The 20105-nt window shown below is 45.3% G+C and overlaps 1 long non-coding RNA gene across 2 annotated transcripts in view; it reads right to left on the reverse strand.

The window, feature by feature from the left end:
• The window catches only part of LOC105448610, a 46413-nt gene that overhangs the window by 21060 nt on the left and 5248 nt on the right, over positions 1-20105 (reverse strand). The window contains exons 2-3 of one of the 2 annotated variants that reach the window (XR_974264.1): positions 15264-15335; positions 4649-4753 (exon numbers count right to left, since the gene is read on the reverse strand). This is a non-coding gene — a long non-coding RNA (uncharacterized LOC105448610). Of the gene's footprint in view, positions 1-4527; positions 4754-15263; positions 15336-20105 lie in introns of those variants that run through there. The other variant, XR_974263.1, reaches the window with a different exon arrangement.

A 20105-nucleotide genomic window follows, 5' to 3' on the forward strand; every position in this document is an offset into this window, starting at 1 on the left:
GATTTTTATACTTGTAATAACTTATCGTAGAATTGACTTTTACAAAAAATTCTGCACTTTTTTTTATCTTTTTCCTCACATCGTCGTTATACCAAAAATATAGAGAATAAAATATTTGTTTTATTTGCTCGTAATAAATTTTTCGGCACGTTCACAGAACGAAATTCGCGGTGCGACAGACATATAATGGATCGTTGAAATCTTTTCAGAACACAGGCACCGACCGACATCGGCCGGCTCAACCCGATATATACGTGAACGCACGCTGCCAAGCGCTAAAAACCGATCCTAAACACACTACTCAACAATGGTCGGTAATCATTTCTTCTCGACCGCCGCCGCACTCACGGGCGAGCGCGGGCAGGTGCTCGCCAGTGCTTCCTCCTTGGGGCTATAAAATCCGGACGCTTCGACAGGTAAGAGCAGATAAGATAGAAGCGGACGACCTCCGTGTTTGCGGCACCGACGAATCAATTTGAGCTTCGGGTTCGTCAAGGGTTTATTGCGGGCGGGTAGATCGCGGGCGGATAAAGTTATACGGATGTCTCTAACGAACGTGCCCAAAAGAAACGCCGCCGGATGCAATTTGGAGTAGAATTTGGAGTAGTATTGCTGCGAAGGGTCGCACCGACGGGACGCGACGTCGGTCGCTTTGGTCGATGCCGAAAGCCGGGCACTGGATTCAGGATAAGGCGTAATCGCAAGCGATACGTCTTGCCGACGTGTCGTAGGCCACGTTCGCGAACCTGCTCGCCGATCGAACTCGCTCTCTCGGAGCGGGAGCGTATCATCTTACCTAGACCGTAGATCGTGCTGCTCGCTGGCTCCCGTTGAAAGCATTTTCTTCTTATTGGCCATGTACTGTCGATTTCTGGACTACCTAATCGTAAATCACGGCCGAGACGGCACACGGCGTGTACATACTTGCATTCTTGAATGTACACGCTGTAACTCGACGATCGGTGTGCAACACAGCCAAGGACTGAATACGATAAGGGCAATTAAGGTCAATAATAAGTTTTAGCGTAGAAACATTTGATATATAATTTGGTAACAATCAATTGTTTATCGATTATTTATTTCGTCGTGTTATATTTAGAATTATATTTAAAATTATATGTATTACATATCCCCAGTATTCTTTTATTATGATTAAAGTTACGTGTTATAATTAGAATTTTGAAGAATAATTAATTAGAAGTTTTCGTTGTGTTAACTTATGACAACGTTACGTTAAGCGCCAGGGATCTCGTGACGTTCGTTGAGACTTTAATTCTCCTCGATAATCGCAACGAATGCAACCGGCGCGATGACCCCGCCGCTTCTCGAAGAATGGCGCGCATTTTCGCCTCGCTCTGCCGAGCAACGAGAGAGCGAGCGGCAGGTCTCTCAATCTCGATGGCTGCAAAACGGTTTCAAGGTTCCCCCTAAGAGCTTTCCGCGCGCGAGGTAACGAGGGCGCGATGCGCGTCTCCGCGGGGCACAGGTAGGTCAAAACACTTGCACAAGTCGGTATCCCCGTTCGCCGTCGCTACGACACGTCCGGACGAAAGGAAAAGTGTAGATCTCACAAGACAGAGCGCATCGCGGCCCGGAGGTAGTGGAGGAGCTCGCCGCCGAGAGTGAAATCGCGGCGGAGAGGAGAGTATACCTACACACTCACACATATACACATTCAGCGAAGAAGAAGGATCGCCGGTTTCGCCTCGTTGGCGCGTCGCGTCGCCTGACGCAAGGACCCACGCCCGCATTGTGTTTCGCGTCCAACTTGTCGCTCTCGCGCCCCGTTCATTGTGCACAGGTCTCTTCTTCCTCGTGTTGCCATCTCGCATCACCGCCGTCCTTTCCGTGCTCGCTCGCTCGTTCGCTCTTCCGTCCAAGCGGACGTGGCGATCGGGCGACGGGCGAGCGGCGAACACCGGCGCACCGGATTAGGTGGGTAGATGCGTATGAGTCACCTGGAGCCGCAGCGCAAGCGAGTGAGATTTTCTTGCATGCTCGCGCGCGCACGCGGAGAGTCGACGCCCTAACCCACATAAATCCGTGGCATTAGCCGTCCAGGAAAGGCCTTTTCTCGCGGCGCTCGTGTGCGCCGGGGGCCCGGCTGAACGAACGCGGCCGGCCGCGCCGCGCCGCGCCGCGCCGCGCCGGTGGGAGGCCCGTCCGTCGCCCCTTTGTTCGCCCGCGGCGGATGGAATCTCGTCTGGCGTAATCGAGATTCTTTTATTAAGTCATTCAGCACCGATGATGCACGAACGAGGAGGCGTTACATTATATGCGTTCGAGCGATCGAAGGCGTTGCGCTCGCGCTTTCGGTATCGGCCGATACTGGAGATAACCGCGCCAGCGAAGTAGCGAGAGAAAATCGCGAACACGGGCGGCGAGAGTGAATCCCGATGTTCGATGCAAAAATATAATTTTAATCGATGCATTGAAAGCGATATTCGATCGGTAAAGTTCTCGGCGTGGAAAGCAAGGATCGCTATTATAGGTTTTAAATGAGCGTGGGTGCCCCAGTGACCGGATTTTTCCCTTCTAGTTCGATCTACGCGTGACAATGCTCGACTTTTCGACGAGCGTGGGCCGCATCGCTTATTGCAATATGATCGGTCCATTAACATGATAGAACATGATAGAATACCCACTGATCCTCGATCGAAATCACCGATAAGATGTAAATTAACAACCTACCTAGCTATTTCTCCCCCAGGTAATATCATATTACTCCTCGTTCTAGTCTTCAATTAAACATTTCAGAGAGATCCAAGATTTCTATAATACAGAGCACCTGAAATTCTTTCCAAGGTAAAAAAAAAAGGTAGCTGATCTCTTGCACGGTAATCTAATCGCGCTCCACAAGCGCGATCGCCTACACCGGCGTACCTATCTCGCGCAATCGAGCGAGTCAGATATCCGTCCAATCGAAGTCGGAACGTAGGTCGGCAAAAGGGAGATAGATAGAGAAAGAGAGAGGAGGAGGAGGAGGATTGCCACGAGACGCGCGGGGCGATGCGGCGAGGGAGTGCGTGGAACAATGGGAACCACTGTCCGGGCATCGGCTGGCCTGTGCCGCAACTCGCGCAGGAGATCCGATAAGATAGGGAGAGGGTCTCTGTATCGCTCGTAGCCACCATTCATCGGCGCCATCGTCGTGGGCACCTCTTTACCCTTTTCACGGCGCGGCGTATTAGAGCCATTGTGTTATCTGTCATGTCGGAGATATCCGAAGGGCCAACAGAGAGCCGGGACACGCGGTGCCCCGCCAAAGGAAACTAGTCGCGTCAGAGGCGTGAAAAGCATCTCGCGTGGGTGGCACGAGACCCGGTACCTCATTCGGGGCCAAAAACCGATGACTGCGCGGTCGATCGGAGCGCGGTCGACGACAGTGAAGACGCTCTTAAGAATACGTCTGAACGATCCGGTAGATAATTAAGTTTGTCCTACAGTCAAGTGATCTTTCGATAAAAACGATCCGCGGTTGAGTCACCGCGCGCCGTCCATCTCCCACGCCGATTACGTACGCGAGACTCGTCTAACGGTCGCGCACGATAACTCTTTCATCACCGGAAACGATTGTTATCCGCGGAGAGCGGGTCGCGCGAGCGAGTCGTTTCCCTAATCGCGCTCCAGTAAGAATTGATTTCCTAGGCGGCACACGTGCGCGGCCGCGCGTACGAACGAGCGGGGCGAGGACGAAGACGCACGCTGGGAGGAGCCGTCTGCCCACGTGCCCGCGTGCAAAGTTATATCCATTCATCCGTGCATCCACCTACCTACCTGACACCTACCCGCCTGTCCGTCCATCCTAACGTCTAATGCGTTCGCGCGCTGTTACTTTCGCGCGCCCCGAATTATTGTAAAAGGCCGCGTAACACTTGCAACGCGAGAGAGGCTCGCGCGACCGGGTCGCTCGGGCCCCAGTGCGGCGGCTGCTGTCGTGCAACAATGGCAGTGCACGCTCTGACGTTTCTCATGACGATTAATCCGCGGACAATGCGCGGTTGCGCCACGACAATTAGCGACAACACTTTTGCCGGTCGGCGAGAGTGAATTGTTGGGCGCGCGAGTGAGATAGCGAGCGTCGCGTGAGCGCCACACGCACTCTATCGCGCACGCACGCACGCACGCAGTCACGCATGCACGTACGTACATACGTATACGTATAACGCGCTCTAGCGCGGACGCACTCGTGCGCGCTACCCGGCCGCTCGCTCGTGTGTGCGTTTGCTTACGCTTACCTACGCCTCGCCGCTCGCGCGTGCCTACCGCGCTTTGCGTATGTAGAGCATGGGACCGCCATTGTCTATTGTTGCTCGTTTTATTATCCCCGGGTCATGGTCGCTCGCGCCGGCTTGGCTTGGCCAATCCAAATCGCGCTACCATCTAATTCTATTATTTTAAATAAGCACGCACCTTCAAATGTCTCGCAAACTCGCCACTGTCATTCAAATCGCCAATCGTGGTAAAAAAAAAAAAACTTGTTACAAACATTCTCAGAGATTCACTTTCGCTTCTGTACTTTGGATTTAAATTTTTCTAATTTCTGACATTTGTTAGCAAAATCAACAAACAGCAGTTTTGCTTTTAATCTAAGAAGCTATAATATTATAGAACTATAGTGAACAAAATTTTCCATTGAAAAGATTACCTTATTTCGCCTCTCAGTCTCTGCGAATGGAAATAACAAACATCTTCCTTGTGTCATTTAAGAAGAGTCATCGGCCTACTTAGGATCGTTCTAAAACTCGTCTACCTGAAAAAGAGAATGAAGAAGATAAAAAAAAAAATACTTTGTGTTGTGCCTAAGCTTTAAAAAACGATACATTTCGACGTTCAATAGAGTCATTTGGTCGCTATTGTGATACTCTATTCTTAATGCCTACATTTTATTGTACTAAATGCATCTAATAATAATAATGTAAATATACATCATTAAAAAATAATCCCTCAATAATCGAAATTGTCATTTTTTACAATTTGGAATTTCAAAGAACGCTCGCCGCGGTAAATCACGTCGATTAGAAATGAAGCGGATGAATTCGCTCGAGACATGTTTATTCACGTACGCCCGACTATTACTAAGCGATATAGCACCGCTCGCAGATGGCGGGATTGGAGGACGACGCGCGGTAAGGAGGAGCAAAATAGAGAGGTAGAAGAAAGAAAAAAAAAGATGGAGGATCCTTATAGGAAGAATAAAAGAAAAGACGAGGGCGAAGAAGGCGTCGGAACGGTCGCCCGCAGTGCCGCTGACTATTTATCATAAGATCGATCGGTATCTCGAAACGATACCGGTCCGATCGGCGTCGTATCGATTCTTCTAAGGGCTTCAATTAACGTTATTAAAGCACCATTAATCTCCGGGTCGACACGATGTACGGTATGCGCGGCATGCCGTGTCCCGCGCTCCGTCCGACCCCCTGCGATCCTCTCTCCTCGCATCCGATCCCGCGGTAGGATGGCACGGATGTACGGAACGATCCCCGAAGCTCAATCCATTTGTTCTACGATCCCCTATCGCGATCGGGTACGTGTCAAATAGCTGAGTATACAATCACGTTAAAGTAGAACACGTGAACGTGAACTATCTAAAGCGTTCTTTTTCAACGGGCTATCATAAATCGAAATATAATCGCGTGATTAAAAAATTACAAGCATATAAATTGAGTGAAGTAAGAGCTATATCCAAGAAGAGTTAATATATTCATATTACTGCAATAGCGTTAGTATTTTCTTATTTAACATTGAGTTGCACGCGCGTGTATCTGTCTAAGTACAGTCGTGAACAGGTCGGTTGCGACATTTTTTTTTTATTAGGTTTCAAAACGCATTAATATTTTGCATGCGAACCACGATTGGTGTTATACTGTCTCTAGATTAAAGATTACAAGATGGTTCGCATTTGCAAAATATTAGTTACCTATAAAATATATATCATGTATATTAAATATATAGAAACCTATAAAAAAAAATGTCGCAATCGATCTGTCCACGACTGTACATAGTTATATGAAGAGATCGTTAGATATCTCATGTGAGATTTCGTTAGGAAATACTTTCCACGTAGAAAGATGTAAGACACTGAAGTTCAATATCTTTGTCAGTGACATAACTGTCACGCTTGACTTTCTGCCAATTTGCATCCGTCGGAACTGAAAGACATTAGAGAAATATCTCCTCTTTTTTTTTTAAGTAAGAACTGTCGTTGCACGAATGCTGTAATGCTATATGCAACTGCCTTAAATAATTGCCATATGTCCATTACCGGGTAATACGCGGGATTGCACGTAAGGGGAAAAAGTGCAAAATCAAGCGTTTTTTTTTTCAAGACGGACGGCGCGGTACGGTGCGTAAATCATACCGTGAAAGCTTTACGATAGGTCGCGGCTAACATAAGTACGCGCGAGTACCCTTGTTAGCTGGCAAATTAGAAGCATCAGCAGTACGGAGGTCATTTGCAAAATCGCGTTTCACTGCGATTAAAGTGCGAGTATCTACCGAGTGCGTTTGCGTAAATGCATTAAAAAATTTTTGAAAGTACGTCATAGATTTTGCGAAAACTGATTTTTTAATACAAAGCAGCACAATCTTTTTTACAACTTTTCGTTAAGAAAAAGATTTTATAATAGAGTGAAAAATTATTTGCGAAAGCTTTTCGATTTTAAACCCTGCAGATTTCACAAATAACCTGATATATTATATTTAAAATAATTTTTTGTAGTCTCTCATTGTTTTATTATATGGTTATTTATACGGTTAAAAAATATGTACTATAATGCGTTATGCAATTACTACAAGAAAATAGAAATTCCGCGAGATACGCTTCTGTATATATACTACATATGGATCTCGCAAAGGCAGATGATATTTTTTAGCCAAAGTACCAAGTGAGACACGCATAAAATCGCATGCACGAGACACTAGCTTTTCGGTGTCTCTCCTGTTGTATGTAAAGTCGCGTTAAGCGCGTATACCTCCTCGCTCGGTCCGCGCTAATGAAGTAGACCAGACGCTGGGGCAAGAAGCACGGTCCATGCCGCACTACCGGGGCGTGGCCGCATACATGAATACGAAAAACGCGGCGGTCCCTCGAACGAACGAGTGCACGAGGCCCGAGCGCTCTGTCGGAAATAAGGGGGTATAACGTCCCTCGGAAGGCGTCATCACGATGCGTTTGGTGAAAGTAAATCGCGCCTACGAGTCCTACAGAGCCGTACGATCGTATAAGAACCAGAAGGAGTAGCTCGAGAAAACAACATTCGTTCGTAAAGCGAGTCTCACATGTAGTCATAATAAATTGCATGTATATAATTTACGAGATACATCGCGAAGATGCGGTATATCTCGTAAGAAGATTCCTTGCTCATGCGTCAGATTGCGCAATTGTTTTTTCCTTTCTAAACACGCATTATGAACGCTTTTGTTTTTCTATCATCGTCAATACGTATCGTGTTTATTCTCTGCTCTTATCACCGTCAAAATCGCGGCATCGACATTTAAGGATAATCACGTATCCCACTAATTGAATGGATAATTGAGTTTCCTCGACGCAGACTCGAGCCATCTATCTCCGGCGTGTCCGCCTTTCCATACATTACGAAAACACAGTCTAAGTATATTGTTAAGAGCGCATCGTCGCGACAAGTCGCACGGGGTATTCGTGTGCTGCGAGCCGCGAAGTTCCGTTTCCAGCGCGGGTCTCAGCGCGCGCAAAAGAAGAAACCGCCAGCTTGTGCAGCGAAGGATGCATCTGGCGCGAGGTCCCGGCTCGTCCTTGTCGATTCCGTCGCCGGAAACGCAGCCTCTTGACCCCCCTCTCCTGGCCCCATGTGCGCAATACTTCCGGCAAGCAGACAGATCACGTTTAGAAACAGCTCGGATTCGTCTTGCTAAAGAGGATCGCGATGTCTAGATAAAAATGTAATTAGCCATGTGTAAAGCTCAAGTGCTGCGAGTATGGCGAGAGTAAGGCGTATGTAATAGTAATAAAATGTAGGGCTTGCTGCGTAACAGTGGGCCAACTCACATTTTATAACGTTTTATAAAAACGGAGAAAATAAACCACAGTTCATCACTTTAACTTTAAAGTCAGTTTTCTTCAAAATATGGGTTAGTTCTCTGTTCAAGGGCATCAAGCCCTTATAGCATTATAAAAAAAGTTCTAATTATCTACTGTAAAGTTAATTTAATCTTAGGTATGTGTTAAAAAAATTTTGTACGTATTTATATAAATTACATATATTTATAAAAAAATAGGTCAACGTGGGTTGTAACATTACTTTACTTGCGGATGAGTAGATTAATTTCTATAATTAATCATCTATAATAAATTTTTACAAATAATATATAAGAAAAATATTGAAAGGTAATTCTATAGAAATTTTCGTACAGAATTAGTTTAATTACACTCTCAAAGAAATCAGAATGATAAGCATATCTTAAAAATATCGCTTAATCCATACAAATCCACATGCACTATCATACTTGCAGCCGGATTTCGCTTTGTCTAATCGCAATTACATCGAGCACGTCCTTCGCCGGAACTTTCTTGCGATCGCGATCGCGGCACCTGCCGCGGAGTAGGGATCGATCGAGAACGAGACAGCGGGACGACGTGGAAAGGGAGACGGAGCGGGGGAAACGGAGAAGCGTGCGAGGCGGAGAGGAACGCGAGGGAGGATGTCCAAACGGAATCAGGATCGGCATGGGCAGAGAACCGTGCACTAAGCAGCCTCGTCGACATCCTGCCTTTGCCAGGATTGCGACATTGGCTCCGTGGCTCGCGCACGGAAAACACTGTGTCTCGGGAGCGGAAGCAGATCTTGCGCAATCGGGCCGCCCATTGTCTCTCGAGATCCTCCGCCGCGGGGCCTCCGACTTCGGCTTCAACATCGACGTCTTTAACGCTCCGCGCCGCGTACCGACGTGAACATCTCGCGGCTATCGGGTCACGCTCGACCTTACCATGAAGCGTATCGATCGCATTTCGAACGAACGCGCTGCAATCACTCGGGTCTTACGTTGATTTCGTCTCGGTATTTCGTCACTAATTCCCTCGACCGAAATAGTCTTAGTGCATTACCTGTAAAGCAATCGTGTAATTGCATTCGCTTGCACACGGCATCGATGCTTTTAGAACTCGCCTTTATTCCTAAAGGGCCCTTTTACCTCTTTTAATTGCAGGTGTTACGCTAATGTCATCTTTAAGTATCTCGTAAGTAACCGCAATTTACGGTATCAATCAATCTCGCAGTTTCCGCGTAATAAAGTGCTTAGGTAATTCCGTCCGATCACGGGGAGCGAGACCGTGCGCGCGCGCTACGATTTTACGTTAAGTACGCAATTTTGCGAAGGACGCGTAGGCATAAGGTATAATGCTCGCCAAGGTGTGCGGAACGATTGCTACACTATTTCCTCCTCGCGCAATTTTACACTTTGCGTGGTGCACACGCGGCTGTACAGCCGCGATACGCCGCGCGCCGCGGCGTGGCGTGGGTCGGGCGCCAGAAAAGCCGCGCGTGTGAAATCTATGAATCACCATCGCGCACCGGCCGATACGTATACACAAGAGCCGGCGAGTAATCCTTAGACGCGTCTCCTCTCCGGATAATTCCGGCGAACCGGAACGCGTTTATCGCGCCGCGCCAATTACTCCGTCGCGTGGGAGGATTATGTAAAAGGCCGACCTCGGGAATGCACGCGATAGAGGTAAAATAGGTGAAAATGTTGCACGGACTACGTGCGTAAAATTGCAAAATATTCTAACGAAGCACTAACGAAAGCGTTTAATGAGGGGTTACTATTTTCGTCACGGATTGTTGCCTTTCTAACGGATAATCGTCCGTTTGTTTTTTTTTTTTTTTCTATACGATCGCACGATTGTCGTTCCCTGCATTTCCTGGCCATGCACTTTGATTTTTTTTTTTGCAACACTTTCTCCGGTCGAAATGTGAATCCGAGTTCGACCGTCGCGTCATTCTTGGAACGTGGCCGTCGCGATTAATTAAACACGAAGTAGAGTCGCACTTATCGCGAGTACAAATGGCAAGACGGATTAAACCGACGTGCCATATTTTTTTTTTTTTAAGAGCCTTTCCAAGGCAGTCGGGTGGCACGATCATAATCGAGACGAGCTTCATCCGGCAGTGCAGGTTGCTGCAGATGCGCAAGGATAAAATATTACGCGAGTGCTAGATTTAGAATGCGATAAGGAGATTGTTAATCTCCAGGAGGACGTAGGAAGAGAAGACGCGTACGTTTGTATAGCGTTACATCGCGTGTTTCTGAGTGAAATCGTGTTAAAAGTGAATGTCAAATCCCATTTCAATAGAAACTTATGCAAACGATTGACATTGAAGTCTTAGAAGATCCATACTACAAATATTTATTTGGAAAAGAAAAAAAATATGTATATAATAATTCCAGTTCTCCTCTCTCTCTCTCTCTCTCTCTCTCTCTCTCTCTCTCGCATCGGTTTCACGCATTGGAGTCAGATTCTACTCCATATTAACATGTAAGCGGATCACTGTAACATTGTCACCCTTATTCATATATATGGATGAATGAGCATCGGATTCGCGTAAAGTATCAATGTTTAACGCATGAGAGAGGAGAGGAGAACTTGACCCTCTTCTCGTGCGCACACACGCATCTACATTAACCCCCTTGGGCCTTGCCACGAGATCACATTGCGGCGCAAAGACGATTCTATTTATGCGCGCAACCGACTCGGACCTGGGGTTAATACGATGATATCACTCACGGGATATACTTACCTACTACGTAAGTCGATTAGCGCAGGAAAGCCGGAGACGAGTTTTGCGGTCGAAACCGAGCACCGTGGACCGAAGTGTATCTGCCGACGTAAAGAGGGTTGGATGATGAAACGTGAGGGACAAAACGGGTGAAACTAGTTTTCCTAGCTCTTTCACGAGATCTAGATATTTAAGCTTTTAATCCGCTGTGGAAAAAGTCCATTTCTGATACTATCTGCAAGTTGTACGCATACGTATCGCGAATTAATCTGAGACTGAGATATATTCTTGGGCATCTGTGTATATTATGTGCGGTTTACATCTGGACCAAGTTTAACAAAGTAATTGAATAAATTCTGGACAATGTTGACCATCTGATACAATAGACGAGGTAGAGCAGTATCGCAAAGAAAAAGAGTCCTTCTTCTTCTTCTTTCTGTATTGTGTTTGCTATTGATTTTTTATTATTGTAATTATATATTAATTTAATTATAAAATATTTCATTACGTCTAATAAAGCGATTATTAAAAATCGGGATATTTTTTTAATATATAAAAAGAGATGAAGAAACAAATCCGAGTGCGTAGTTTTGAATTCGCTCAATATCTATAAAAAATGAGAATCCTAAACAACTCGTATGGTACTCGCTAGATCGGCAATAAAATATAGCTCGCTACATCGTAATTATACTGGCGGGAGCCCTAAATATTTCTCTCCGCGCTTTCCTTTCGATGTCTGTCGGAATGCGGTATACAAATCGCTCCTCGAATCTTCCTCCTTCTCTCCGCCTGAAAGGTAGTGCACGCTTCGCGCGATCACTCTTTCTTCCCACTTGCCCTTAACCTTTTTTTTTCCTTCCCTTCCTCCCCGCGCTAGTCCGACTCGTGAATACGTCTACGAGTTAACGAATTTCGAGGCGCGCGAACTGGCACCCTTCTAATCCTGTGACTAACGTCCACGCCGAGAACAGAGCCGGCGCGAGCACGCGAGGATGCGGAGCGACTAGAGGCTTAAGTCTTAGAGATCCGCAGGATCTCGACTCCAACCCTGTTTCAGAGATCCCTTGCGGGAAGGGCGCGGGTTGCGCTGGACGACGTCTTTATCGTCTCGCATCCACCTCGTTTCACGTCACGTTAAGGTAACGACTCAACATCTCGTGTAGTCGCACAGCATACGTTTCACACGCAACAATATTTTGCAAAGAAAAACTTTAAACATTTTAGCTGATATTATTAATATTAGTATAGTATATTGTTTATGCAACATTTAATATAAAAAAGTCCCTGCAGAATTGTATTTCATTTCCAGTCTTCCAATTAGTCACAAGTTTTTATAATGAAATTACTTTCAACATATTTTAATCATTATCGTTACCGGGCACATAATAACACCTGAAATATTCTCATTTCATAGTATAATGAATAGGATTCACTCGCTTAGCTCAGTAGTGTACTTTCTCTTAATTAAAGATCACTTAACCAAACACTTTTTTGACTTTTAATCCATTAATTGTCACAAAATTTCGATTCATTTCACGATATGTAAAGCACTTAACCGCAACTCAAGAAAGTTGAGAAAGTATGGCATGAGCATACATTTAGATCTGTATTAAAAGAAAGTGCTCCAAAATACTCCGAGGCGTGAGCAGCATCCACTGAAGGATGGAGTTACCTCGAACGAAAAAGCTTAATGACGTGTACTATTATTAGTCACATTGACAAAGCGTCGGAAAGCATAGAACGAGCTGAGGGCTCGTCGGCGTCGAGCGGTCGAGGGCGTCTCGCCGCTTCGGCGAGACGAGAGACTCGTACCCGCGTTAAGCGCGCGTTGCTCTCTTTATTTTTCATCCTTTCTCTCTGCTTTACATACGCTACACGGTTACGGTGGGGCCATCGTCCTCCGGCCGCTGCTGCAGCATTGCAACGATTATTGTGCCCCGCTACCTTCACACGGTAGCAAACGCGGTGGCAACAAGCGACTTCTTTTGTGTGAGGATGCTGCGCGGATGTCTCGCGGCGACACAATGGCTCGTTTCAGCAGCGACCGGATTTCGGAGTCCAGAGTCACTGAATGGACCATTGGGTACCGAACGAAGGGCAGACGCGGTTGCCAAAGCCAATGAGGTACATCACGGTAATAACGTGCATGGGTGTTAGCGTATTAGGAGCGATTTCCGTTACATTGTTGAGACCATTCTCGAACCGTTGTTTCCAAACGGAGCGAGCCGATTTCTCACGTCATTGCCCTTGCACCGCTAAAAAAAATCGCAAATCGCGTATGTAGATCTAGATTCTCGCTAAGAATATTAAGTCCTGTATGTGTGTGTGTGTGTGTGTGTTTTATGAAGATTATCCAACTCTTCTTCGATCTCCCGTAATCCTCAATGCGATTCATGTCTCACGGCCGAAAATACAGGCAAGTCACGAGGCCGACTTCCTTGCAGGAACGTCCACGCCAATTAAACGAGCCGATACATATACTTGGCACGCAGACGCTATATACGTAATGGTGATTGCATTGCGCAACCTTGATTTCGCTCGTGCGTAAAACTATTGTCCGCGGACGATCGGCCCGGCCGCTTGGGCAAACGGGTCAGCTTCAGCGCCGCGCTGGCACGCCGATTCGCAAAGCAGTAAGTTTTGCGGTAGTCGGCTAAAATTCAAGGTCCCGATTCTATACTTCCGCGGTCAAGTTTGGTCGACAGGCGCGTCCTCGGCTCTCGTTTATCCGAATTTCTTCAAGGCCTCGGCCTCATGTGAGGCAACGATATATGTTCGTCGTTTTAGGGAAACCCGTTCACACGGTCGCTTCGCACGGTAAATATTACATATCTATACGGTTGACGCGGGGCCGCACTCGTTTCGGTAATTTCACAGACTAGTCTTGAGTAGCATTTGTGTTGCGATAAGCGATTACGCAAGGTAGTGTACGCTCGGCATTCATTGCCGGGGCCGCAACAAGGAATCATTACGCGCAGCCGGGCGTTACGGATATATGGAGCGGTATTTTACCGGCGCTTTAGCAGTAACAGAACAGTCTTACTTTTTCTACCGCCGATTTCTTTACTTTACTTCAGTATAATGAGAAGCGGTAAAAGAAATTAATAAACGAGACAGATATTTGAATTTTTTCGAAAGAAATATAAAGTAGAAATATCACATTTAAAATAAGCTGTCAAGGAAGATTGATGTTCTTCAGAAAGACATTATTCAGAGAAATAATAACGATTTGTTAGGTAGACCATTAGAAAATTAATTTTATTATTCAAGTAAATTTAATATGTAATTTTTATAGAGTTTATCTAGTTTTATCGAATGGTATATTGTTAAATGCTGTTGGTATAGTTACACGGACGAATTACGCAAACGAAATTGGATGATAATAATGCGTGGAGCTAAAGAAACAGGAGAAGAGAGATGGACAGCGAGAGGAGGCGTAGGGGAGAACGAGGAAGGAGAAAAAGACGTGGAGGTGGAGCATAAAGAAGAGGCGCGCGAGATCGCGGTAGCAATCGGCGGACCCATCATTAAAAATCAGTTAACCTCGCAATTACCGTGCGAGTCCCAGCCTATTAAGTGCGCGTAATCGGAAGAGGCTTTTTTGGAATAATCGTTCGTGGCGAGCGCACGGAGAAACGAGCTCGCGCAGCGGGCTCACCCGCCGATTATGCGACCACTTCGGCGGGAAGGAAGCGCTTTGTTTCGTAGGGAAGGCACGAAGGTAATAGCCGGAGACGAATGGCGAGTCTGCTGCGAACATTTGCAAAATACTGATGGCGCCTTTTGCGCAAGCAACCCCTGATAAAACTCGCTCGAGTCACGACAGAAAATTCGGATTTTTGCTTTTTCGATAACGTGTCCGTCGTGTCCGTAGCCAAGAAAATTTCCAATCAGCAGAAGGTGTATATCTATTCCTTCTTTCTATGTTAAAATTTTTAAATCGACTTCATTGCGAGATCGACTTATACACGATTTTTCAAGCAATTTTTTGTCTTTTCGATCGGAAATCACGACGTTTTAGTAACTTTTCAATCGGGCGTCGGAAGAGTTGAGCGAGAGGAAGCGTTCATTTAGCGACCTAAATAGTCACTTACAAGTCTATAACCCTTTCTTTACGTTATTGCTTCGTTAAAGCGTCATTTTCTCCTCTCCTGATTTCCACCGTTCGAGACCGCTCGGCTAAAGGCTATTTGGTGAAGTTATGCCCAGCCTCGTAAGCCGCTCACGCGCACTTAACTCCGCGCCATATAAGACTACCGGAAGAGCCGTTTGCTCTCGATATGTTCGGCCGCAATATCGAGAACTCGAATGGGGCAAGAAGAAAACAGAGCGAGGGACGATCGGCCGATGAGTGATTATGAGTTACAGACGAGCTTGTCGGCACTTAAGTGGCGCCGAATAGGGACTTGTAAGTACAACCTGGCCTCGGCATTGACGGTGTATACATGCATGTGCGAGAACCGACTCGGCCAGCAACTTCAAGAAAAGACGCGTTTAAAATCTACTTACCCGTAGCTTCGATTGAAGTGGAGAATCCGACACCTTAATCAATCCACTGACCCAACAGTCTCGACAACGAACCTGAAAAGTGTTAATCAGAACGTATTAATTCTTAAATGTTAGATATACAATCGCACTTACGCATGTAAGTGCCGTAAGTTATTCTAGTTTTAAAAAGCATAGTTTCACAAATTAAAAAAGCATCGCAAGTGAAAATTGAATACAAAAATTCAAATATTATTTAATGTTGTATCACATGATCGAGATATTATATCAACCATTTAAATTAAGCATTTAAACATGTATATATTTATTTAAAACGCTTTTAACAATCACTTTTCTTAAAACAATATAAGTTGTTTAGTCGTTTTTATAACGTTTACACCTGCATCAAGGTAATGCAAATGTATTTTCTCCAAGGAAATATCAGTCTTGCATGCAATCTCGATAAGAACGATCATATCACATCACCCGCTTTTGTTGATCGCACGCGATGGGAAGACAGGCCAAGCGAGTCGCATGGACCAACAAAGTCGAAGTCAGGCTTGTGGGCCTCGGCTGTATATGATTAATGCGACCCACTGTGGCGAACGCAATATAGAACGACGTGCCTCATTTGCATTTGCGTTTCGAGGACCACCGTGTTTGACGTCGGAAACCTCTTAACGAGGAATTATTAAGGAACAATTAAACTCTCGACGAAACTCGCAGTGTACACTGCCAACATCTCGCGAAACGAAAAACGTCCAAAGAGGAAATATTCAAGCGTCGTTCTTAATCGGTCTCGTGTTTTATCTGATTTTTTTAATGAGATGTGTTTATTTTTCTCACGACAGTTTGACAGTCGGACGATGTGTATATCCATGTTCAATTTATCTAATTTTGTGAATCGAGATCGAATTATTTCCCTTTTTACGTTTATACGTTAAGTAGATCTATCGATACAATTAATTTTATTTTAACGTATAAGCGAAACAGAAATATATTTTGTATTATAAAATATTCTTATATGTCGTTCTATATGTTGTTATAACTTTTATATGTTAATTAGCGAATTTTTTTATACATAATAATATAATAATAATAAGTAGGTAGTCACATTTTTGTGTGAAGAGACTCTTATTAAAAATCAATAAAAAGAAAACATAAACTGTTCCTTATGAAGAGTTCTTCGTTCATTTCGCGAAATTACTAAAATTGCTACCGCCGATACCGGGCTTTGCAACGTCGTCGCAAGAGTGTTCCCAAATTATTACTTTATAAGAATAAGAGGTCTCAAAGGAAACTACTAACGCGCAAGCAGCGACACGTATTCGCAACCGCGTGGGCGTTTATTGGCGACCTGCTTAACACAGGCGACAGTTAGTGGATTCAATGATCGTGTAATTGTCAGCGGGAAACCGGACTACCTCTTCTTCGCTCTGCCCGCGAGCTATTTTGCAAATCTTACTCCAAGGCAAGATGAGGTACGAGAATTGATGGAATACCAGTAAGCTCTTGTGCCAGTAATATCGTTTATTGTCAATTCAAATTTATGCAAAACTGTTTCATGGATTAGCGCGAGAGGCAAAAAGAGTAAAGACGTGTCGCAATATTTCATTGAAGTTCACATTTTTCTATGATTTTCATAAATTACAAAAAAAGAACCGTTCACTTAATGCCGTTTTCTCAAATAATACGAGTAATAAAGATGAGAAAAATATGCTCGGATCGAAAATTGTATGTATAACGAGCGCCAGTAAATGGATTTTATATCCTCGTGCGAGATCTCCCTGACTAGATTACCGACGACGATTTTCCTGCGGTGTATCGACGATTTTCGCGTCACTCGGTAATCTCGTCAAGGCATCATAAAGATGCCGCTTCTCCCAGCTGGAAACCGTTTCTCACACTTTCCTATGGCTTTCCGCAGCGCGATAAGCGCCAATGGATTCGCGGATAAAAATGATCGGCGCGCGCGCGCGCTCGTGCGCTCGCTCAGAGAGATCTTCCGCGGTGAAACGATCCTCCGCGGAGATTCGCGCACACCCACGCGAAGGGACACGCGCTTCCATGCAGGTGCGTGCCCACGGGTTCGCGGGGGTTAATGCGTCGAGTAATAATTAAAACGCCATTTCGCGTGCGCGCGCGCCGGCGGAGAAAGGCGAGAGACGCAAGGCGCGCGATTATAAAGCCGCGCTGCCGCGCCTATCTCGTAACGGTTTGGTAAATGGACCTCTCTGTGGACGGTCATATTATACATATTGCGTCGTGTATAGCGTCCGGTGAACGAATACGAGGAGGAAGATACGGCGATGAGCGCGTAGATCCAACCGGAGAGTCGCGGCGGAACGCTTCGCAGAGGTCGTCCGCGACCTCTCGAGAGACCTCTCGGGATTTTGCGTTTTTTTCTCAGATACTAGAAACCATCGACTTTCGGTCGAGTCGACACTCGATCTTCTGGCCGGTATCGCGCGCACGATCGGGGACGACGTTTTTATTAAAAAGACGATTGCGTGTGTATTCCGGATAATCTTAATAATGGCATCTCTCGTGAGATTCTCCGTAACGTCCGACACGACGCCGAGAAGGAGGAAATTTTTCAGCTCGTATCGGATCATTTTGCATGCAGATGAATATACATATACACACGCGGTGCTGATCATACGCATGTACACATTATAAGAATGATCTCGCGCGCGGGCGCGCGAGCGCAAAGCGCATGTCGCAATTAGCACTTACGTAAGAAGTAATTGAGAAACCGCGCGGCTGCTATCTCGTGGGCAAGATGTACTGTATCGGAGGAGGTTTAATAATATTATAATTCGGTGCCGCCACGATGATCCGTCTGGCACTTACATAGCGTTCGCATTTAGCGTCTACGTTTAATTTCCTGACAACCGCCGCGCCGCCGCGGCCAGGCGTCCTCGGTACGACTCAACAATCGATCCTGTCACATCACGCGTTAAAGTTTCCATAACTCACGTGTGCGTTGTCTCGATAACGTAACCGTGTAAAGCGTTTATCTCGTTCCAAGCGATTTCATCGACGCGCATGTCTTCTCGCTGATGGAAAAATTGCTTCTCTTTACCTTGTGCTTTTTCTCTTATTGTTAACGGACACGGAGAGACGGACGATCTGTCTGTATTTTATGCGTTTGCATGACGTGCGGTTTGTATATATATTAAAAAGATCTGAGATCATTAAATTAAAAAGATTAATTAATATAAAGATAATAAGAAATGCGTGAAATGATTTGACTTTTAAATCAAGTTTTTTTTTCAATGACAAGTAAAATGACATGTTGGGGATGATTGACAAAATAAAAGAATCGACGAGAATTAATGAATCCATTTTATATGTGGCAAAATATCAGGATTGTATCGAAATCTTTCTACCGATGCGAAATAAGCCAAGTCTCGTAATTATGAAACGTATTAAATTTAGTCACGAGCGACAGCCGCGCCTCGGAGTCTTTGCCCTAATCATAGGCGATTAGACGCGGTGAAGCGTTCACGAGGCATGACAAAGAACGAAGTGTCGATTCTTGCCCCTCGCCGGCAATTATTAATCGCACTTAGCGCTAATGACGACCGCGCGGCGTTCGTATATGTATGCTAATGAAGCGTTCCTCTATTTTCCGTAGGGATAATATAACATTGGACGCCGCAGTGATTAGCATCGGCTCCGCGGTGCTGGCCCCGGCCGATGAGGCGATTCCTCAGGGCGGCCGAGCGGATGAGTGCAGAGGGGAATATTCCTCAATGTCGCACCGAACCGATGAAGACCTCACCTGGGTCTCACCTGGACTTCATCGGGGGTGGCCGCGGGAAGCCTTGACCGCGTGCCGCCGGCTTAATCTCGCGTTTTAGCACGAGCGAAGAAGACTGCGATCCCGGCCACTTAAACGTGCGGTCAAAGTGCGACATCCGGTTACACGTTAACCGGCGTCACACCGGAGAAATATTACGCTGCACGTTGCCCTTTCATATTTTCATGGATTCTCATTAATTTTCTTGCTCGCAAGAAATTCATGGCATCGTTAGCAAAATGAGTTTTCCATTAGATTGCCTCTTGTAAGGATCGAGACAAGAGATCGACGAAAAGGCGAGAGCAATATATGTAGCAAAGTACATTTTATATATGTACGTTCTTATTAGAGCAATTACACTTATTGTAAACATTTATTACATTAATTTAGTAAATTAATGTAAACATTAATTAGTAAACATTAATTACATTTATTGTAATTTAATCTGTATATAATCTTAATATATTTATCAGCGCATTTTATTTTTTAGTGCCAAGCACTTTTTCCTTCAAAAGTATGTCCGAAGCATAGCACATTAGTCGCGTAACATAATATGAACAATTAATGGTACTTTCAGTAAAACAAAACTGGAATAATTGTACACTTCAAATACCGATTAACTACGTAAATTTATTGCTTCGTTGCCACGTCGCGGCTCGCAATACGCGTGAAATTGATTTAAGATTAAACGCGCGGCTATTAACAATGAAAAAATCAAAGAGACGCGCTAAGAGACGCAGTAAGCATTTAACCCCAAACGGTGAAACATATGTTATCTGAAATACGTTTATGTGAGAAGGCATGAAAAGGAAACGCCAATGCGTCTTGTAAATGCAGTAAATATTCATTATTATCTCATTTTTGTTATGGAAAGCTGAGATTTTCCAACCCCTGGAGTATCGCATAAAACTTGCGAAACGGTTACAGAACGGCCGGAAACTGCGTTGCCAAATATCCGCGGCGATGTACTATTCGTGAGGATAGTTATTAGCAGTGACACAAGACGCAATTAAACCGCGCGCGGACGAATCTCTGAGTACGTGATGCACGCATCAGGCGGA

Source organism: Wasmannia auropunctata, unplaced genomic scaffold (genome assembly GCF_000956235.1).
Source record: "Wasmannia auropunctata unplaced genomic scaffold, wasmannia.A_1.0 LD336083.1, whole genome shotgun sequence".
NCBI lineage: Eukaryota > Metazoa > Arthropoda > Insecta > Hymenoptera > Formicidae > Wasmannia > Wasmannia auropunctata.